Source organism: Ascaphus truei, chromosome 4, assembly GCF_040206685.1.
Source record: "Ascaphus truei isolate aAscTru1 chromosome 4, aAscTru1.hap1, whole genome shotgun sequence".
Classification (NCBI taxonomy): Eukaryota; Metazoa; Chordata; class Amphibia; order Anura; family Ascaphidae; genus Ascaphus; species Ascaphus truei.
This window is the reverse complement of record NC_134486.1, coordinates 70,893,002-70,915,582: the sequence shown is the minus strand read 5'-3', so window position 1 is coordinate 70,915,582 and position 22,581 is coordinate 70,893,002. Positions and strand designations below refer to the sequence as shown.

Below are 22,581 nucleotides of genomic sequence, written 5' to 3'. Positions count from 1 at the left end.
AAACATTTAAATAACTATCATATGTAATGATATTTAACAACTTAAGTGCAAGAACAGTGCAAATTCTTGCACACAACTGTAGCTATCATAGGGTTAAAGTATTTGTCTAAGGTAGTAAAATACAGTGACCAGTATAGGACAGTTACCTTTAAAGCAGCCATCAATCTCTGATCATTCAACACTTTCTGCTCAATAATTCTGTATGTGTATTTGATTAGAAATTAAGTCTGAAAATTATACTGACAATGCTACCAAATGTTAAGGAATATGCATCTCAAACTACAAAACCGTCATAGGGAGTTCACATGTTAAAGAAAGAAAGACTATGGCAGCAACTTTCAAATAGAAGTGAAATGACAGAAATGGAAAGCAGTGCTAAGAACATTACAACAATGGAAATCTTCGAGGATATATTTATAGCACCTCTGAAATGTATGTTTATGGGAACATTTTACAAGAACCTTTCAAATATATTTAAATTGGAACATACAGTAACTGAATCGTATTGACAAATTACAGGATCATTTCAGCATCAGAGTGTAATTAATTAGACTGAGCACGTTAAGAGAAAGAGGTGTTATAACGTGTATGTACTGTAGTGTCACATACAATACAATATCATTCAAATGAACAAATTCACCCAATTAACAAACATGCACAAGATAAATATGATCTGGGTTAAGGTCACGCTCAAAGCTTTTCGAAAATATTTTAAAAGGTATCGTTTTGAGATTTAATGGCCCAGGAAACCATAATGCTTCCAATAAACCTTTGTACTTTACCACACATTACTACATTTGTAATGCGCGCATACTGTACAAATGAGAGAGTAATAAAGATTAGGGGCACTATAACTGAATTAGGCTTCAATTTCAGAAGCTAGCACCTCCCACAATATTTTCAGGAGCATTTTTTCTGTTCAAGGAGGACACAACAGGTTTTGTTTGTTCTAGAAGTTTAAAGTGAAAGAGTTTTATGTGTAGGACATGACAGATACTACAGGCTGTATATGATGAAGGTAATTGCACCTCAGTAAATTGCACGCCATTGTGGTATAAATCATGTAAAAGTTTGCGTGTGGAGGGAACTGGTCAACTACTAATATATTAGGGCTATATTAGACATATTACAGGTGGGTATAAAAGCAGAATAACAATCAAAAAGTATATGTAGTGTGATCTGAGGCAATAATACGTCCAAATGTGATCATAATGTACCCAGAAGGTAATGTTCTTCTTGAGATTATTTTGTGGTGTAAAGCAACTTATCATTTTCTGTACAAAATGGTAGTAAAACATTGATGAATTCCCTTCTGACCCGTCGAGCCAGAAAGAAAACAAGCAATTAGGCGCTCCTCCTCCCGCAGGCTTCGTAATCTCTTGTCCAGTAAAGTGTGAGTTTAACAATAAAAGCGGACACGGTTTGGCTTGGGGGGTAGAGAAACATGTGTTTGCCTTTTGAGCACTCTCTGCTGACCACATAGGGCAATGTGGTGGTACAGTAGGCAGCTGTGGAAAGTTGTTTTGACAAAATCCTCTAGGGAAGCTCTAGCTATCCATAGCTGTTAAGATGACTTCCGAGGAGAGCACAGATGGATGCAAATAATTGTGCAATGGCATAGATAATCTTACTAGACCCTCAAGTCTTTTGTCATTGCCTTTCCTGCATGCTGTCCTGGTGAACGAATGATTGAACTGACATAAAATAAAATAAAACTCCTGAGAGAAATAATATGTAGGAAACTAACCTAGTTTTCCTTGGCAGCACTATGCTAAATAGTAGTTAGATTAATGAACAGAAAGAAATGTCACAACGTCGAGTAAAATAAAACAGATGGGTACACTACAAATTATTGAAAAAAATACTTATTGGCGAGAAAGTTTGTGAACCCCTAGGATTTTCACATATACGGTATTTCACATATTTCAAACTTAAAATGTTATTAGATCTTGATCTAAGTCCAAATAATAAAGATAATCTGATCAAACAAATGACACAAAAATATGATACTTTTTCAACATTTATTTATTCACAAATTATTCAACATTCAATATCCATGTGTGAAAAAGTATGTGATCCTTTAGATTATGTACATGGTGGCACCCCCTTGAGCAGCAATGACTTAAGCGTTTCCTGTAACTGCTGGTCAGTCTCTCACATCGGTTTTGAGGAATTGTGGCCCATTCCTCCTTGCAGAACTGCTTCTACTCAGTGACATTTGAGGACTTCCTTTCATGGACAGTTCACATCAGGTCCTGCAACAACATTTCAATGGGGTTTAGGTCCAGACTTTGAGTAGGCCATTCTGAAATGCAGAATTTCTTCTTCTGCAGCCCTTCTTTGTAGATCTGTTTGCATGTGTAGGATCATCATCTTGCTGCATGACCCACTTTCGCTTCAGCTCACGAATGGATGGCCTGACATTATCTTCTAGAATCTTCTGATACAATGCAGAATTCATGATTGCGTCAATGATGGTAAGCTGTCCAGGTCCTGAGGCAGCAAACCAGCCCCAAAGCATCACACTCCCACTACCATGCTTGACGGTTGGGAAGAGGTTCTTCTGTTCGAACGTAGTGTTTGGTTTTCGCCAAACATAATGTTTCTCATTGAGCCCAAAAAGTTCTACCTCTGACTCATCTGTCCAGAAAACATTGTTTCAGAAGTGTTGTGGATCATCTATGTGTTCTCTGGCGGATTTCAGATAGGCATCAATGTTCTTTTTGGAGAGCCATGGTTTCCTCCTGGCTACCTTCCATGAACACCATTCTTGTTCAGTCTTTTTCTGATAGTTGAGTCATGAACACTTACATTATCCAAGGCAAAAGTGGATGTTACTCTGGGGTTCTTTGTGACTTCCTGGATGATTTGCCGGTTTGTTCTTGGCAAGATTTTGATAGCACGACCGCTCTTTAACTTTTTCCATTTGTAGACAATCTGTCTGACAGGGAATTGGTAGAGCCCCAAATTCTTAGAAATGGTTTTGTAACCCTTTCTAGACTTATGGGCATCAATAACTGCTTTACTGAGGTCCTCAGAGGTTTCTTTTTATCGTGGTATGACGTGTTTCCATACACCTGTAGGGTGAAGCAAACTCACAAACTTTCTGATCTTTATATAGGGTGGGCCTCCAAAACTCATCCCTGAAGACCTACCTAATTATTTAAACACATGAATCTAATTATCCTCTTTAATTTAGCTGACAAAACCAGGGTTTCATGTACTTTTGCACATACCTTGACTCTTAATTACTCCTTTTTTGTCAAATTCCTTCATAATTTTGTTTCAAAAGACATGGAATTGGTTTATATAAACCCTATAGGATATTTAAGAAAAGACTGGTTTTGATTCAAGAAGGTTATCATGGAAAAACTATGGAATTTCCATAATTATCATTGGAGTTCCCAAACTTTTTCTCGCCACCATAACTCATTTGGTGGAGTTGGGGCATATGACACAGTGTCTAGATGGACACTCCATGACTAGATGTTAAAACTGATGAAAGTACAAAACAGATGTATGTAAAAACTTGGATATGGAACGTGATTACAAATGAAGTTAACCAAATCACTTGTACAGAAGAAAAAAACTCATACATCATGCTTGCAAAAAAACTGGGCTGCCTAATTGGCATTCAGCCAAGGGGCAAGTATGCCACCGACTCCTTGGTAGGCTTGAGAGAGAATATGGCAGCTGTTGATTGGCTGTACTGTAGGCGCTGCTGGTGACGTGTTGGAGCGTGACATGGGTATTGGTCCTTATTGGCGGCCCTTGGCCAAGACATCAGTTAGAGAGGAATTATTGTGTGATCAAGGGGTATAGGAGTGCAGCTAGCTGGTGCAAATAATTTTTAATTTAGCTAATTTTGAACCCCTGTCCGCCTAACTGCTGGTTCTACGATCTGCCAGGTGGTACTGGCAAGGCAGCGGGGAGCAAAGTGTTGGCGAGAGCAGAAGTAGGAAGCTGCCTCAGAACCAACAGAATGGTGGAGCAGAAGGTACAGACTCCCTTCTTGCAGAGGGGTGGACGTTTGCTGACCCAGGATCTTTTACTAGTGAGCAAGTTTTTGTAAACAACTTTTAGAGGTGCTAGGATCACTGAACAAACACATTGATTAATTAAGTGTTATGAATGAGAACGAGGGCTGTTGCCTACTGTATTTAAGCCGCAAAGGCTTTGGGACAGCATGGCAATATGATTATGATGAAGTTACTAGTACATACATAGGTTGAAGAGAATAATAATCAGAAAGCTGTTACATCTGGGGCTGCCGAAGGGTGCTTTAAGGATGTTATAGGCAGTGAGGCGACCCTGTTGGGGATGCATCTCTCGTTATCAATTAAGGAAAACATTTGATTCAATATTGTTATTCCAGTGCAGCCCCCTGTGTCTGCTATCAGCACAGGACATGACCCCTTTAAGAATTACATTCCATTGGACCATGTGACTGTGCTTAGCTAGTGGAATGACAGTTGGTGACAGTAGAAAAGGTAGCTGAGGGAGTGAGGGTCCCTATGCATGACCCCTAAGAGAGAGGGAACTGAAGAGAGAGAGAGACCAGTGCATTCAGCAGGGCCCAGCAGAGACCAGGACCTGACAGCAGAGGGAAGAAGGCAGACAGAGGCTACTACAGAATGAGATTAGGGAGCCCAGCTATGCAGGAACTACACCAAGTTGGAGTGGGTGAGCTAACCAACAAAGGATATAAACTGCAGTTATAGTGCCATCACAGTTTGATCTTTGTGAAGCACCAAGCATGCAATACACACACAGTTTATGAGTTTCAACAATTGTCCTTGCGCACCAGGATCTACAGGCCAGTACCCCATGATTGGGAGGCCGGACAGAGAGAAGTTATTATTTGTTTGTGCAGCGTTCGCACTGTTGGTATAGTTGGTTTAAATATATATATATACTGTATGTGTATGGAGTGATTCTGAGATTAAGTCATTGTACTGATTCATATGAGATATGTAACACCACAAATTATAGCTGTATGAGTATATAAAGCTTGTTATAATTCATTGCCCCTGTGTTGTGTCTAGTCCCTCCAGTCTCACAGAACATGTACCACACACTATAAGAATTAAACAGTAACCCAGAGGACTCAGGCTCCCACCTCAGTAATAGGCCATATAATCTGAGGTAAAATACAGAGAGGTTACACCAGTAAATAGGAAAGTTTGACTGAAAGATGATAAGAGTGTTGGGGAAGGGAAAAACAGCATAGAGATAATTCAATATATGACTACAAGCCTATTACATTTTATCTAGTGTGTTACATGAAAAGAAGTTTGTTGTGTGTGTAGTGCCATTTTTAAACATGTGGATATTATCTTATAGGCTTAGAAGAATTTGGGGAGTTTACCATAGATTTTTTATGATAAATAGTTTTGTTAACAATTGGCCATCCCAACACCCCTTACAGTAGCTTAAATGTGGAATGGAGGATGTCGAGTCCTGACTGTTAATTAAGACTCCTCCGAGTTTGGCGTTCTTTCTGTCAGGCCACAAGGTCTCAAAAAAGAAGCATATTGGGTATTTATCAAGTCCCATTGTAATGGGCAATCACAGACATGAAAGTTCAGTCTGTAGTAGGAACCCTTCTGCCTTGCAATACTTTAGAAGTAGGAGCACATTGGCATCAAAAAGAGGTAAAGGATATTGTATATGATATGCTAAATATGCACCTGATGTCTTTTTTTTATGTATATCATGCATTTATAATAATAAAATACAAGTTATAAAAAAAAAAAAGAGGTAAAGGAGATGGCATACTGGTTAAGCATTTACCCTAAAAAGAATGAGGCCAAACATTTGTGGGAAAGGTTTGCATGGGAATTTTGGATTCCTCCTGTTGAGGACACTTATTCATGGTAGGTTTATAACGTAAAAAAATAAATAATTAGTAGATGTCCTTAAGGATATACAGTACTGTACAGTCATAGTTGGGAGTTAATAGAGTAAACAATTATTCTAGAAAGAATAGCTGGCCCCTATGCATCCCTTCCATTTTGGCATTTAGGCTATCTCCCCTAGGAACAGTATCAAGCCTGAAAATGCTCATTCATTGTTTACAGTATCATACCCTAAAGGTTTATTGGTGAATGATGGGAAACAAAAGACTCTGTCATGTTTCTAATGTTGCCTTTGGTAAGAAAATGTGGCAAGACAGCGTTACTGATCATGGCAGATATTGAGGCAGCTTTTCTGTCTGCTGCCTACTAATCTGGCATCTTTTCAATTCCAGGGTGCACAGGTGGGGACAGCCAGGACAAATATCCTGGGCCCAGTCCCAGGTGTCTGGCTGGACTGGACAGGAAGTTGGATCTAACTTAGGGGAAGGGAATTTCAGCCGATTTGGCATATATAGAATCAGGACCATAGTGAGGTGCATCCCTTGGGCGACCCACTTCGCCATTCAACAGGCAACGACAAAATAGTCGGGGAAATGTTCAAACTCACCGGAGCATCATTTTTTTTAGTACTTTGTACGTTTTAATATGTAGTTTTTGTATTGAAATACATTTTTAAATACATCTCAGTGTACTTTATTTTTATCTCTATTACTACAGTACATCATGGACAGCTAAACCTTGCTCTCAGAATATTTTTCCTTTGTTATATTTTAGATTTTGGAAAACATTATGTAAATATACAAGAGCTGTTCTTGGTATTATACTATTTACACAATAACTGTGTGTTCCAGCCTGCTGCACATGGTTCTGCTAGCACTGCATTACATTTAGTAACAATGAAGCAAATCCGAGATCATTATTTATTTATATTGAGATATTAGAAATACTAATACTATTGAGTACAGATTTACATTGTTTTTACACTTAAATAGTTTATGAATGTTTGTAGGGATATGCTATATACCATCAAATATCTGAGAAATAGAGGAAGCCAAAACAGTTTTGCAAATGGAGAAGGCATAAAGACTAGGTCATGTTTGCATAATGGGTGATTTTAGTTATCCAGACGGGGCAATGAGATTTGCATTAATATGAACGTAAACAGGTTTTTGAGGGTTCTTAAAGACAATTACATGACCCAAATTATTGAGTGACCAACCAGGAGAGGGGCAATACTGGATTTGGTAATATCCAACAATGCAGAAGTAATAACAAATATTCAAGCCTGGAAAAATTTGGGAAACAGTGATCATAACATGGTCTCATTTTGAAACAAATTATCATAAACCATATTACTGTATATGGGTTCAACATATACTTTACATTTTAGAAAGGCAAATTTGAATAAACTAAGGAATAGTCTACAAGTAATACATTGGGATGATGTTTTTGCAGGGAAAATGTGGAAGATAAGTGGCAGTCTTTAAAATATTGATAAAAAAGCACACTTGTCAGTATTGGGTATTACATATAAAAGAAACAAGTATAAATGAATGTGGCTAAATAAACAGGTACCGTAGGGGAGGAAATCAAAGAGAAGAAACAGGCGTTTAGAGTAAAAGTCAGAAAGGGCGGAGGCATCATATCAGAATTATAAGGAATGTAATAAAAGTTGCAAAAGTGCAATCAAAGTAGCAAAAATTGAACATAAAAAAACATTGCAATAGAAAGTAAGATCAACCCTAAAAATTTCTTTAAGTACCTTAATAACAAAAAATAGAATATAAAATATAGGACTCTTTCAGTGTGAGGCTGGCAAATTATTGGAGATAAGGAAAAAGCAGAGGTATTAAACAAATTTGCTATCTGTGTATTTATAAGGTAAAAATCAATTGCAATAATAGTGCCAGAGCAGGAAGCCACAACCTCTATATTAACGAACAATTGGTTAACTGAGGAAGAAGTTCATAAGCGGCTTGATAAAATTAAAGTACCTTTTTCAGGTTGGGCTAAAGTTGTGAGTGGAGTACCTCTAGGATCGGTACTGGGACCCCTGCTTTTTAACATGTTTATTAAGGACCTTGAGGTTGGCATAGAGAGCAAAGTCTCCATCTTTGCTGATGATACTAAATTGTGTAAGGTAGTACTGTAGAATCAGAGCAGGATGTAATTTCTCTCCAGGGTGACTTGGATAGACTGGAAACTTGGGCAGGTAAATGGCAGATGAGGTTTAATACAGATACATGTAAGGTTATACATTTGGGCAACAAGAATGAACAAGCGACTTACAAATTAAATGGGGATAAATTCGAAGAATTCTTGATGGAGAAGGTTTTGGGAGTTCTTGTAGACAGCAAGCTTAGCAATAGTGCCCAAAGTCATGCAGTAGCTGCAAATGCAAACAAGATCTTATCTTGCATTAAATGGGGAATGGATGGAAGGAAATTAAACATAATTATGCCCCTCTATAAAGCATTAGTAAGACCACACCTTGAAAATGGAGTACAGTTTTAGGCACCACTCCATAATAAAACACATTATGGAACTAGAAAAGTGCAGAGAAGAGCCACCAAATTAATAAAGGGGGTGGATAATCTGATTTATGAGGAGAGGCTAGCTAAATTAGATTTGTTTACATTAGAAAAGAGGCATCTAAGAGGGGATATGATAACTACATAAATATTTTCGAGGATAATACAAGGAGCTTATCAAAAGAACTATTCATTCCAAGGGCAGTACAAACGACAGGGTTATACCGTGAGGTTGGTGGAAAGGGTTCTTTACAGTAAGGGCAGTTAACATGTGGAAATCATTACCCATGGAGACGGTGATGGCAGATACAATAGAAAGGTAAGTAGGGAGTAATGTGATTGCCAATATTTGGAGTTAGGAAGGAATTTATTTCCCTCCTCATCAAATATCATTAGATGATATTTCACTGGGCTTTTTTGTTTGCCTTCCTATGAATCAATATACTGCAAATACATATAGGATATCTGTCGTCTAAGTTTAGTATTGGTTGAACTTGATACAGTAGATGTATGTCTTTTCTCCACTTCATCTACTACAGTATGTAACTATGTAACTATGTAATACCATTCAATATATCTTAGATATTTTCAAACTAAAATCTAAACATTTTCCCTTACTCTCAGACCAATTAAACTAAAATACAATTTCTCATTTGTCACTAAATCAAAGGTAATTTTTTTTGTTAATTTGTGGTAGTTCATCCAAAACACGATCTGTCTTTCCGATGAAAGAATCTCTAGTCGCAATCAGGTATTTCCCTTTATGATGAGTAATTTATACTGTAGCTTCACCTTCTTCTTTGTCCTGTCCAAGATTCCTCTAACCGCTATCTCATAGTCCAATACATTATACCAGCAGTTCTACAAAACGTTCTGACTCGTTCCTGATTGAATTATATCACCTAGTACTAGAAGATGATGATCTCCGGTCAGTTCTAAAAACTTATCCCACACTAGTGAGCCAGAGAGCCCCGAACGTTAAAGATCGCCTGGTGCATAGTCACCTTACCGGTATCGTTAACAAAACGTGGCTTCCCCAATGCCCTACAGGCACATACAAATGTGACACGTGTAGGGCGTGTAATTTCATGTTCCCACTAAAACATTTTCGAACTGGGATGACTCTCACCAATATACTATTAAACACTTCACAAACTGTAAAAGTTCTGGAGTTGCTTATTTGGCCACATGTGGACGTTGCAGAAAGTATGTGGGGAAAACCCGACGGTAGTTCAGGCGCCATATTTAGGAGCATGTTGGCTCCATACGCAATCATCTGGAGAGTCCCCTTGCACGCCATGTCAATGAGGTGCATAACGTCGATACCAGTCATCTCTGTTTCTGTGACATAGATAGGGTCAACATCGGGCCCAGAAAAGGAGACTGGAACAAAGTATTACTACAAAGGGAGAGCCGTTGGATTTATGACCTCACACTCAGACTCCCAACGGCTTAAATGAAGGCTTCTTATTCACCCCCTTCCTGTAAGGTTCATTGATTGAATCAAGTCAGGTCATGGCATCATTTTATTGTAAATATACCAGTATGCCTAGTATGTAATGGTCCCATCATTCTAACACTTTTTATTTTGGCCAGAACTGTTTGTTTGTTTTTAGGGCTTTTTTATGTTATCTACATTTCACACCACAATAATCATAATCATACTGCCTCAATCAGTGTTGCCATATCGAGTAGTAACTCCTCCCCTGTTCGTTCTCCCCACGCAGCAGAGATACATAAATACTGTAGTAGCTGCTGTGAGGGAGGAGGACTTTACCCTCTCATGATGAAGCAAACGCGAAACGGACGTCAGAGGGCAAGCATCATGATGTCACGCACCATGGTAGCCTGCTGATTGAGTCAGGCCAGTTCGTCTTCCCGATGGAGCGGAAGGCACAGACATCAGGCTCAGAGACATTGCGGATCACGCTCCCATAGGGACAGCTCAGAAAAATGCAGAGGGTCTTCTTTCCCTCTGTTCTTTCATCTCCCCACCCCTCTCCCCCCTGTGTGAAGTAGGGGTATGTTTTTGAGGGACAGGAGCTAGGAGCTGATGATCCGCCTGGTAGATGTTAGCAAACTGTCATTTAACCCTGCAGGGACAGTATATGTTGGTGTAGGGACCTTCCACACTTTCTCTCCCTTCCTGGTGTGCAGTTACTGTACCTCAGCCAGGGCTAGTAACATGCAGTGTTCTCTGTCATTATTGCCAACAGTTTATTTTTGGCTGTTAGCATTTACACTCACGTTTGTATTCAGATCAGCAGCACTATGCTGTTATGTAGAGTGAGACATTAGCTATGATGTATGCTTATATGGCCAATGTGTGTATATCGCTGTGGTTTTTCTTGCAGTATCTATCGGAGCTTACAGTCCTATGTTAATGTTCCATCTGCATCCATTACATTGGGTCTTACGTGATCAGTGGGCTGTCCACGCAAATCAGTCAGTGGGTTATGTGTACTCATTTTTTACCCATTCACCGTCATTGTTCCTTTGTGTAGGAACAGTGGAAATTTGTAGGGCGAGTGGTGGTCACTTACTACCAGTACTGGATGTTTGAGAATTTATATATGCAGGCTCTTATTTGTTCAACGCAAGAATGACACACTGTCCATAATTAATTTTATTCACATGGTTCGCTCTTAGTATTTTATGTGACGTTATTAGAAGCATTGTCAGCAAGTTGTTATTAGATTTGTCTGCACTAAATGTGTGAAAGCAACCGCAATCACCAAATTTCAACAATCAATAGATAACAGGTGCTTATGGAGGACGTTGATATAGTAATGTCAGTGTAGATCAAATAGAATGATCTGAAAGATTTCCCCTTTTAATCAGCACTCAATGTAATGGTAATAATATATCAGTGGACACAGTAGCCCTGCAGGAAAATGCTGCAACTCAGGTCAATGACCCAAAATCACCAGAGAAAATCAAAAATAATAAAACTTTATTACTTCTATAGAGAACATTAAAAACACAGATACAGTATTAAAAATCCCAAAGCTAATGTGGCTGGAAGGAGTATATTATCAATATTGTAAGTATGTCTTATTAACTACTATCTACATATACTCCTATTGAACATCCAATATATATCACAATAGAAATAACTGGCACCGATTCACTAGTTGTCCTAGTTATTACACCTTATGGACATATGTGATAGGGGTAAGACTCGTGTAGCAGTAACCTACCCAAATATAGTTAAGATGTGTAGTATGATATGTCTAATAGGACGAATAAGATTCCTATATGGGTGTAGTGTAGAAAATAAGGTGATCAGAGTATATGAAAGACATCTCTCTCCCTGCATCATTTATGAGAGTATTCAAAGTTATGCCGAAATCATGCCTGCGTATACCGCCAATAACACACACCATATATATGGAGACATAAAACACAGTCACTTAAGTCTCCATTACACTTGAATTAAGTACATGCTGCAACCTTGTCTCTTTTGTAGAAATAGACGTTAGCAGAAGAAAGGTAATGAAACCGCTACAAATACAAGCCTGCTCGTGAGCCAGATAGTAAGGATGTTGCCACTTCGAGTGACGACACAGACGTGACGTCCTACGTTCCTGACGCACGTTTCACGTGTTCACCACGCTTCATCAGGGGGAGGACGGATAAGAATGTGGTCTCCTTGGTGATTATTTATACTCTCAAAGGAGTATAAGGTTCAGCCCACAACATGAAATAGGCGGGGTCTGAGCCATATGTTCAAGCTTGACCAGGAAGTAAAGCGAACTCGGTTATACCTATATCCACTGTTAAACCAGTGAGATGTTAACTGCTAATTATGTGTGCGCGGTATATGGTTGAAACGAGGGTACCAATACAAGGTCTAATATTGATCCAGGTAAGTATGGAAGTATATATATATATATATATATATATATATATATATATATATATATATATATATATATATATATATATATATATATATATATACACTGAATAAAAATAAAATAAAATAAATAAATATAATTTGTGTATATTTATTGATTCATCGTGCTTGATTGATATTGTGAATAATACATAAGTGAGCATATACATTGAAGGTGTAATGTAGGAATGTTACTCAAGTATAACAACCTGCCCTTAATGGTCAATGCAGATCATATTTAGCCAAACCATATCTAAAATGTGATATGTGTACTTTACAGGTGTAGGAGAGAATGTATGGTATCAAAATGCCCAAACATGATGCCTAAAAATAAAAAATATAATTTGATAATAAAAAATAAAATATAAAATAAATATTAACGGTGTTTATCTTGTGCCTAAATAGGAATAAAGAATACATATATAGTTACAGTGTATTAGTTTAATTATTCATTGAAGAATATTGTGTAAGAGTGTTACTCAAATATGAAAACCCTGCCCCTAATGGTCAATGCAGGCCTAATTAGCCCAAAACTATATTGTAAGGTGTCATATGTGTAATATACAGGTGTTGGAATGAGTGTATAAGGAAAATACAAACAAATTGTGTAAGTGAACATATAATATAGGTATAAATTGAAATACATATATATATATATATATATATACATAAACCAATGGATTAAGGAACAAGGGCTAAATAAAAGGGGAATAAATAAACCCTTCATTTAGTCCTGTTGGGGCCCTGTTGGGTCCCCTTTTATTTAGCCCTTGTTCCTTAATCCATTGGTTTATGTATATGTATTTCAATTTATACCTATATTATATGTTCACTTACACAATTTGTTTGTATTTTCCTTATACACTCATTCCTACACCTGTATATTACACACATGACACCTTAGAATATAGTTTTGGGCTAATTAGACCTGCATTGACCATTAGGGGCAGGTTGTTATACTTGAGTAACATTCCAACATTACACCTTCAATGTATATGCTCACTTATGTATTATTCACGATATCAATCAAGCACGATGAATCAATAAATATACACAAATTATATTTATTTATTTTATTTTTATTCATAATGTATACATATATATATATATATATATATATATATATATATATATATATATATATATACTTCCATACTTACCTGGATCAATATTAGACCTTGTATTAGTACCCTCGTTTCAACCATATACCGCACACATATAATGAGCAGTTAACATCTCACTGGTTTAACAGTGGATATAGGCATAACCGAGTTCGCTTTACTTCCTGGTCAAGCTTGAACATATGGCTCAGACCCCGCCTATTTCATGTTGTGGGCTGAACCTTATACTCCTTTGAGAGTATAAATAATCACCAAGGAGACCACATTCTTATCCGTCCTCCCCCTGATGAAGCGTGGTGAACACGTGAAACGTGCGTCAGGAACGTAGGACGTCACGTCTGTGACGTCACTCGAAGTGGCGACATCCTTACTATCTGGCTCACGAGCAGGCTTGTATTTGTAGCGGTTTCATTACCTTTCTTCTGCTAACGTCTATTTCTATAAAAGAGACAAGGTTGCAGCATGTACTTAATTCAAGTGTAATGGAGACTTAAGTGACTGTGTTTTATGTCTCCATATATATGGTGTGTGTTATTGGCGGTATACGCAGGCATGATTTCGGCATAACTTTGAATACTCTCATAAATGATACAGGGAGAGAGATGTCTTTCATATACTCTGACCACCTTATTTTCTACACTACACTCATAGGAATCTTATTCGTCCTATTAGACATATCATACTACACATCTTAACTATATTTGGGTAGGTTACTGCTACACGAGTCTTACCCCTATCACATATGTCCATAAGGTGTAATAACTAGGACAACTAGTGAATCGGTGCCAGTTATTTCTATTGTGATATATATTGGATGTTCAATAGGAGTATATGTAGATAGTAGTTAATAAGACATACTTACAATATTGATAATATACTCCTTCCAGCCACATTAGCTTTGGGATTTTTAATACTGTATCTGTGTTTTTAATGTTCTCTATAGAAGTAATAAAGTTTTATTATTTTTTATTTTCTCTGGTGATTTTGGGTCATTGACCTGAGTTGCAGAATTTTCCTGCAGGGCTACTGTGTCCACTGTGTGACAGAAACCAGGGGATGGTAATAAATTCCATATACAGGGCTCCCAGGATACTGAACAGTTTCTGTCCTGTCTAGGCTGAATAGGGCAGCCTCGTGGTACATGCACTCCATTCCACAGTTTGTCTGCTGCCTGTTTTCTGTCACCTGTCATGCTGATTAGAGATCAGGTATATAAGACCTGTTTCCTGTTTCCTCTCCCCCTCTCCCCAAGAGCCTGGAGGCTGGAAGGCTGCTGAACTAAGAGGGCAGAGAAACTTCTTCCCCAAACAGGTTGAAACTTTCTGTTCATTTGTCTAAGACTGCAAAGATACTTATTTTGTTGGTGGAAGTGGACAAGCCACTTCCAACCCTGAGACAGGGATATCTAAGTATAAGTTATCGCTCAGATGAGCAGCTTTTTGTTTGGCTTTGTTTTCTGTTTGCACTGTGGCAGTCTCAGTGCCTGGGACTAAATAAACCAGGCATAACCTGTTTAAAGGAACAGTACGGGACGTCTCATCATTTAACCTACCCTAAAAGACCGTGTTCTAACAGTCCCGGACAGACGGCGGAGCCCCGGAGTAAGCCGTTTGTCACATATGGTGGAGAATGCGGGCAGAACATTAAAAGGTCTGCGGGTTAAAGAACTTTAAAAAAAAAAAAAAGAGGAGTTTTTTTTTCTCTTTTCTCCTCTCCAAACAAGATGGAAGACGTGGTGACTGCGCTGGTACGCAATGTCGCTGTCCAGAAAGACTAATGCAAACCAGCAAGAGACTAATGCAAACCAGCAACAGACGAATGCAACCCAGCACCAGCTGTAAATAGCCCAGCAAGAGGCGACTGCAGCTCTGCAAATCGCGAATGCAAACCAGCAAGAGACAAACCGCTTGCTGAGAGAGGAGCAACAACGGTTCGCCCAGGGCTTGCAGCAGGAACTCAAGATCCTGAGGGGGACTATCAGTAATCTTCCACTGGCAGAGGCAGCCCCAGTCCCGAAAATGGCCAGGGCAAGCCACTACCTTCAGAAGATGGGACCCTCGGATGATGTGGAAGCCTATCTTCTCACGTTTGAACGCACGGCACAGAGAGGGATGGCCAGAAGCTGAATGGGCTGGTCTAATTGCACCCTTCCTAAGCGGCGAACCCCAGAAGGCTTACTTTGATCTAGAACCAGCCGAAGCTAACGTCTATGCAAAATTGAAGTTCGAGATCCTCGCCCGCCTCGGCGTAACCACGGCTGTTCGTGCCCAAAGGTTTCACGCATGGTCCTTCACGATGGATAAAGCCACCCGAAGCCAGATGTATGACCTCATCCACCTCGCCCGGAAGTGGCTACAACCCGAGATCAACTCAGCAAGCCACATCGTGGAACGGTTGGTCATGGACCAGTTCTTGAGGAAACTTCCCTCTGCCTTACGCCGTTGGGTCAGTCAGAGTGACCCCCACAATGCGGATGAGCTTGTGGCCCTCGTAGAAAGGTACAATGCAGCAGAAGAGCACCCACAACCCACACTCGTGGAGCAACCCCACTACCCGAGGTTCCGGGACTCTTCCAGAGACGGTAAAAGGGTACCGGAGTTAAGGGGCGCTGAAGAGCGGCGACCACCTTCACGCAGCACCAGCAACAGTGGCTCGCACACTATGGGCAATAGCCAACATGGGGAGCCGGGAAAAGGCTCTAAGTGGGACACACACTATGTACCCAAATGTGTAAATTGTTATGAGAGGAGCCACACAGCAAAAATCTGCCCACTAAATGATGAACCCATGCAATGCAACAGCGTGGAACCTTATTCGCTGTGGTCCCAATGTATGGGCCCTAGCCCAGAGGACCCCTTGAATAACCATCTGTGGGCATTTGTAAAGGTCAATGGTAAGAGGGTTCGGGCACTTCTTGACTCTGGGAGCATAGTCACACTAGTGTCCGAATACCTGTTGCCCATTAAGAAGAAACAGGTAAACAGTTCACAAAGAGTGGCAATTTGTTGTATACATGGGGATAATCATGAATATTCCACTGTTGATGTTTTTTTTGAAACAGAGTTTGGTTCTTTAGATTTCAAGGTGGGTATTGTACCCAAACTGGCACATGATGTGTTAATAGGGACCGACTTTCCCCATTTTCTAAAAATGTGGTCCCCCGCTCAGAATAGCACCCAGAGTTTAATAGCGGACCATAACGAAGTATTAGAAGAAACAAATCCTTTCCCTTTTTCAGAAAGGGATGTTGACGAGGGCCCAAATAAGAAGGGGGAAAAGGAGGAGTGCTGTAAAATTCCCTTCCCCATCACTACTTTGGTAGGGAATACCCCAAATCAAGATGTTGATCAGGCACTTACCACCCCAGAACCGGATAAGACCCTCGCTGACCTAAAGGTCAGTCCTGGGAGTTTTAAGAAGGCCCAGTGGGAGGACCCCACATTAGCGGTAGCAAGGGGAAATATACGGGACCAGAATAGTACTCCTGGCCAACCAGATAGGTCACTTGCTTACCCCTATTTCGAGGTAGAGAACGACCTAGTATATCGGGTTGATAAAAGGAAATCAGTTACAACTAAACAATTGTTGGTACCACGGACATTCCGTAACGTAGTACTACACCTCGCACATAGTCATCCATTGGGGGGACACCTAGGGGTGGAAAAGACAAAAGAAAAGGTTCTCCGAAGCTTCTATTGGCCTGGGGTTCTGGCAGAAATTACAAACTATTGCTCCTCATGCCCAGAATGTCAGATCACCGCCCCGTTCAAAGCGTACCGCAGCCCATTGGTACCCCTTCCCATAATAGAGGTACCATTTGACCGGATTGCTATGGATCAAGTAGGACCCCTAATAAAGTCTGCTAGGGGACATCAGCATATATTGGTAATATTAGATTATGCCACCCGATATCCGGAGGCAGTTCCCCTACGTAACACCTCTGCTAAAAACATAGCAAAAGAGTTAGTAGTTCTGTTTTCCCGGGTCGGAATTCCTAAAGAGATCTTATCTGACCAGGGAACACCATTTATGTCCCAAGTAACAAAAGAGCTATGTAAACTCCTAAAAATCAAGCATCTCAGAACCTCCGTCTATCATCCACAAACAGATGGTTTAGTGGAAAGGTTCAATAAAACCTTAAAGAGCATGTTACGCCGGGCGGTCGATAAGGATGGGAAAAACTGGGATTGTTTGTTACCATACCTGTTATTTGCCATTAGGGAAGTTCCCCAATCATCCACAGGCTTCTCCCCGTTTGAACTATTGTATGGCCGACACCCAAGGGGCTTACTGGATATAGCCAAAGAGACTTGGGAACACGAGGTTACCCCTTACAGAAGTGTAATAGAGCATGTTGCCCAGATGCAGGACCGCATTGCTGCAGTCCTACCCATAGTGAGGGAACACATGGAGAAAGCTCAAGAAGCACAGAGGAATACGTATAATAAGGGTGCTAGGGTCAGAATTTTTTTTCCAGGTGATAGGGTACTAGTTCTGGTTCCCACCGTGGAGAGTAAATTCCTTGCTAAATGGCATGGGCCATATGAGGTCTTGGAAAGAGTGGGAGAAGTAAATTATAAGGTAAGACAGCCAGGTAGGAGGAAACCTGAGCAAATTTACCATATAAACCTACTCAAGCCCTGGAAAGATAGAGAGGTCTTGTTAACCCTAGTACCCCCAGGTCCGTCAGAGAATCAAGAAACTGACCCAGAGGTTAGCATAGCTGAAACCCTGTCCGTGCATCAGAAACGAGAGGTCCAGAATTTAGTGAGAAGAAACAAAGAAGTCTTCTCTACACATCCAGGTAGAACTAGCGTAATTAAACATGACCTAGTCTCTGAACCGGGGGTCCGAGTTATCCTTAAACCGTACCGAATCCCAGAGGCCAAGAGAGAGGCTATAAGTTTAGAGGTTAAAAAAATGCTAAAACTAGGCGTAATTGAGGAATTCCAAAGTGGGTGGAACAGCCCTATAGTTTTAGTCCCAAAGCCAGACGGTACAACAAGGTTTTGTAATGACTACCGGAAACTAAACGCGGTATCAAAATGTGATACTTATCCTATGCCCAGGGTGGATGAACTTGTAGAGAGACTGGGCAAAGCCCGATATCTCACAACCCTAGACCTAACAAAAGGGTACTGGCAGGTTCCCCTCACAGAAAGGGCAACAGAAAAAACAGCCTTCTCAACCCCAGACGGCCTCTTTCAGTATAAGGTGCTGCCTTTTGGCTTACATGGAGCTCCCGCCACATTCCAAAGAATGATGGATAAAATTTTAAAACCACATGCTCGGTATGCTGCCGCCTACCTAGATGATGTGGTAATTCATAGTGAAGATTGGCAGTCCCACCTTCCAAAGGTCCAAGCTGTGCTCGACACAGTTCGGTCTGCCGGACTAATTGCTAACCCCGCTAAATGCACTATTGGTCTGGAGGAGGCCAAGTATCTGGGGTATTCTATTGGTAGAGGGTTACTCAAACCACAAACACTCAAAGTAAAGGCGATACAAAATTGGCCAAGGCCAGTTACAAAAAAACAAGTAAGGACCTTTTTGGGGTTAATTGGCTACTATAGAAGGTTTATTCCCAATTTTGCAACTAAGGCAACCCCACTAACCGACCTCACAAAAGCAAGAGGACCGCTAATGGTAAAGTGGTCCCCCGAAACCGAACAGGCCTTTAGAAGCCTGAAAGAAGCTCTCTGTGCCCAACCAGTGTTGGTCACACCTGACTTCTTCAAAGAGTTCGTAGTCCAAACCGACGCATCTGAGGTAGGGCTGGGGGCGGTACTCTCCCAGGAGTCTCAAGGGGAGGAGCACTTCATCCTTTATTTAAGTAGGAAACTAAATCACCAGGAGAAAAATTACTCCATAGTCGAGAAAGAGTGTCTCGCAATAAAGTGGGCTGTAGAGACGCTCAAATATTATTTGTTGGGGAGAAAATTCCGGTTGGTCACAGATCATGCACCCCTTACCTGGATGTGTCAGAACAGGGAGAAGAATGCTAGAGTGACCAGGTGGTTCCTAAGCTTACAACCCTTTAAATTTTCTGTGGAACACAGGTCAGGGCACAAACATGGCAATGCCGACGGGTTGTCAAGGATGCACTCCCTAATATCCATGGTCGCTCATCCCTCGAGGTCTGAGCTGGGGGGGAGGATATGTGACAGAAACCAGGGGATGGTAATAAATTCCATATACAGGGCTCCCAGGATACTGAACAGTTTCTGTCCTGTCTAGGCTGAACAGGGCAGCCTCGTGGTACATGCACTCCATTCCACAGTTTGTCTGCTGCCTGTTTTCTGTCACCTGTCATGCTGATTAGAGATCAGGTATATAAGACCTGTTTCCTGTTTCCTCTCCCCCTCTCCCCAAGAGCCTGGAGGCTGGAAGGCTGCTGAACTAAGAGGGCGGAGAAACCTCTTCCCCAAACAGGTTGAAACTTTCTGTTCGTTTGTCTAAGACTGCAAAGATACTTATTTTGTTGGTGGAAGTGGACAAGCCACTTCCAACCCTGAGTCAGGGATATCTAAGTATAAGTTATCGCTCAGATGAGCAGCTTTTTGTTTGGCTTTGTTTTCTGTTTGCACTGTGGCAGTCTCAGTGCCTGGGACTAAATAAACCAGGCATAACCTGTTTAAAGGAACAGTACGTGACGTCTCATCATTTAACCTACCCTAAAAGACCGTGTTCTAGCAGTCCCGGACAGACGGCGGAGCCCCGGAGTAAGCCGTTTGTTACATATGGTGGAGAATGCAAGCAGAACATTAAAAGGTCTGCGGGTTAAAGAACTTTAAAAAAAAAAGAGGAGTTTTTTTTTCTCTTTTCTCCTCTCCAAACAAGATGGAAGACGTGGTGAGTGCGCTGGTACGCAATGTCGCTGTCCAGAAAGACTAATGCAAACCAGCAAGAGACTAATGCAAACCAGCAACAGACGAATGCAACCCAGCACCAGCTGTTAATAGCCCAGCAAAAGGCGACTGCAGCTCTGCAAATCGCGAATGCAAACCAGCAAGAGACAAACCGCTTGCTGAGAGAGGAGCAACAACGGTTCGCCCAGGGCTTGCAGCAGGAACTCGAGATCCTGAGGGGGACTATCAGTAACCTTCCACTGGCAGAGGCAGCCCCAGTCCCGAAAATGGCCAGGGCAAGCCACTACCTTCAGAAGATGGGACCCTCAGATGATGTGGAAGCCTATCTTCTCACGTTTGAACGCACGGCACAGAGAGAGGGATGGCCAGAAGCTGAATGGGCTGGTCTAATTGCACCCTTCCTAAGCGGCGAACCCCAGAAGGCTTACTTTGATCTAGAACCAGCCGAAGCTAACGTCTATGCAAAATTGAAGTTCGAGATCCTCGCCCGCCTCGGCGTAACCACGGCTGTTCGTGCCCAAAGGTTTCACGCATGGTCCTTCACGATGGATAAAGCCACCCGAAGCCAGATGTATGACCTCATCCACCTCGCTCGGAAGTGGCTACAACCCGAGATCAACTCAGCAAGCCACATCGTGGAACGGTTGGTCATGGACCAGTTCTTGAGGAAACTTCCCTCTGCCTTACGCCGTTGGGTCAGTCAGAGTGACCCCCACAATGCGGATGAGCTTGTGGCCCTCGTAGAAAGGTACAATGCAGCAGAAGAGCACCCACAACCCACACTCGTGGAGCAACCACACTACCCGAGGTTCCGGGACTCTTCCAGAGACGGTAAAAGTGACCGGGGTTAAGGGGCGCTGAAGAGCGGCGACCACCTTCACGCAGCACCAGCAACAGTGGCTCGCACACTAAGGGCAATAGCCAACATGGGGAGCCGGGAAAAGGCTCTAAGTGGGACACAGACTATGTACCTAAATGTGTAAATTGTTATGAGAGGGGCCACACAGCAAAAATCTGCCCACTAAATGATGAACCCATGCAATGCAACAGCGTGGAACCTTATTCGCTGTGGTCCCAATGTATGGGCCCTAGCCCAGAGGACCCCTTGAATAACCATCTGTGGGCATTTGTAAAGGTCAATGGTAAGTGGGTTCGGGCACTTCTTGACTCTGGGAGCATGGTCACACTAGTGTCCGAATACCTGTTGCCCATTAAGAAGAAACAGGTAAACAGTTCACAAAGAGTGGCAATTTGTTGTATACATGGGGATAATCACGAATATTCCACTGTTGATGTTATTTTTGAAACAGAGTTTGGTTCTTTAGATTTCAAGGTGGGTATTGTACCCAAACTGGCACATGATGTGTTAATAGGGACCGACTTTCCTCATTTTCTAAAAATGTGGTCCCCCGCTCAGAATAGCGTCCAGAGTTCAATAGCGGACCATAACGAAGTATTAGAAGAAACAAATCCTTTCCCTTTTTCAGAAATGGATGTTGACGAGGGCCCAAATAAGAAGGTGGAAAAGGAGGACTGCTGTAAAATTCCCTTCCCCATCACTACTTTGGTAGGGAATACCCCAAATCAAGATGTTGATCAGGCACTTACCACCCCAGAACCGGATAAGACCCTCGCTGACCTAGAGGTCAGTCCTGGGAGTTTTAAGAAGGCCCAGTGGGAGGACCCCACATTAGCGGTAGCAAGGGGAAATATACGGGACCAGAATAGTACTCCTGGCCAACCAGATAGGTCACTTGCTTACCCCTACTTCGAGGTAGAGAACGACCTAGTATATCGGGTTGATAAAAGGAAATCAGTTACAACTAAACAATTGTTGGTACCACGGACATTCCGTAACGTAGTACTACACCTCGCACATAGTCATCCATTGGGGGGACACCTAGGGGTGGAAAAGACAAAATAAAAGGTTCTCCGAAGCTTCTATTGGCCTGGGGTTCTGGCAGAAATTACAAACTATTGCTCCTCATGCCCAGAATGTCAGATCACCGCCCCGTTCAAAGCGTACCGCAGCCCATTGGTTCCCCTGCCCATAATAGAGGTATCATTTGACCGGATTGCTATGGATCTAGTAGGACCCCTAATAAAGTCTGCTAGGGGACATCAGCATATATTGGTAATATTAGATTATGCCACCCGATATCCGGAGGCAGTTCCCCTACTGCTGCGACACACTTTTAATCGAGCAAATACCCAGTATGTACCTGGCAGATACCTGGAATGCGCCGCTCCTCACCTCAGACAAGCCCCGTTGCGTTTGCCTTCCCAGCCATGGTTCATGCCTGG

The 22,581-nt window shown here is 41.5% G+C and overlaps 1 protein-coding gene and 1 long non-coding RNA gene across 3 annotated transcripts in view; one reads left to right on the top strand and one right to left on the bottom strand.

Annotated features, from left to right (window-relative positions):
• The window catches only part of PLCB1 (phospholipase C beta 1), an 810,170-nt gene that overhangs the window by 193,238 nt on the left and 594,351 nt on the right, over positions 1–22,581 (bottom strand). The gene's annotated exons all lie outside the window — the stretch shown is intronic.
• LOC142492853 (uncharacterized) overlaps positions 4,476–22,581 on the top strand; it is a 39,084-nt gene continuing 20,978 nt past the window's right edge. The window contains exon 1 of the long non-coding RNA XR_012800917.1: positions 4,476–4,683. This is a non-coding gene — a long non-coding RNA (uncharacterized LOC142492853). The remainder of the gene's footprint in view (positions 4,684–22,581) is intronic.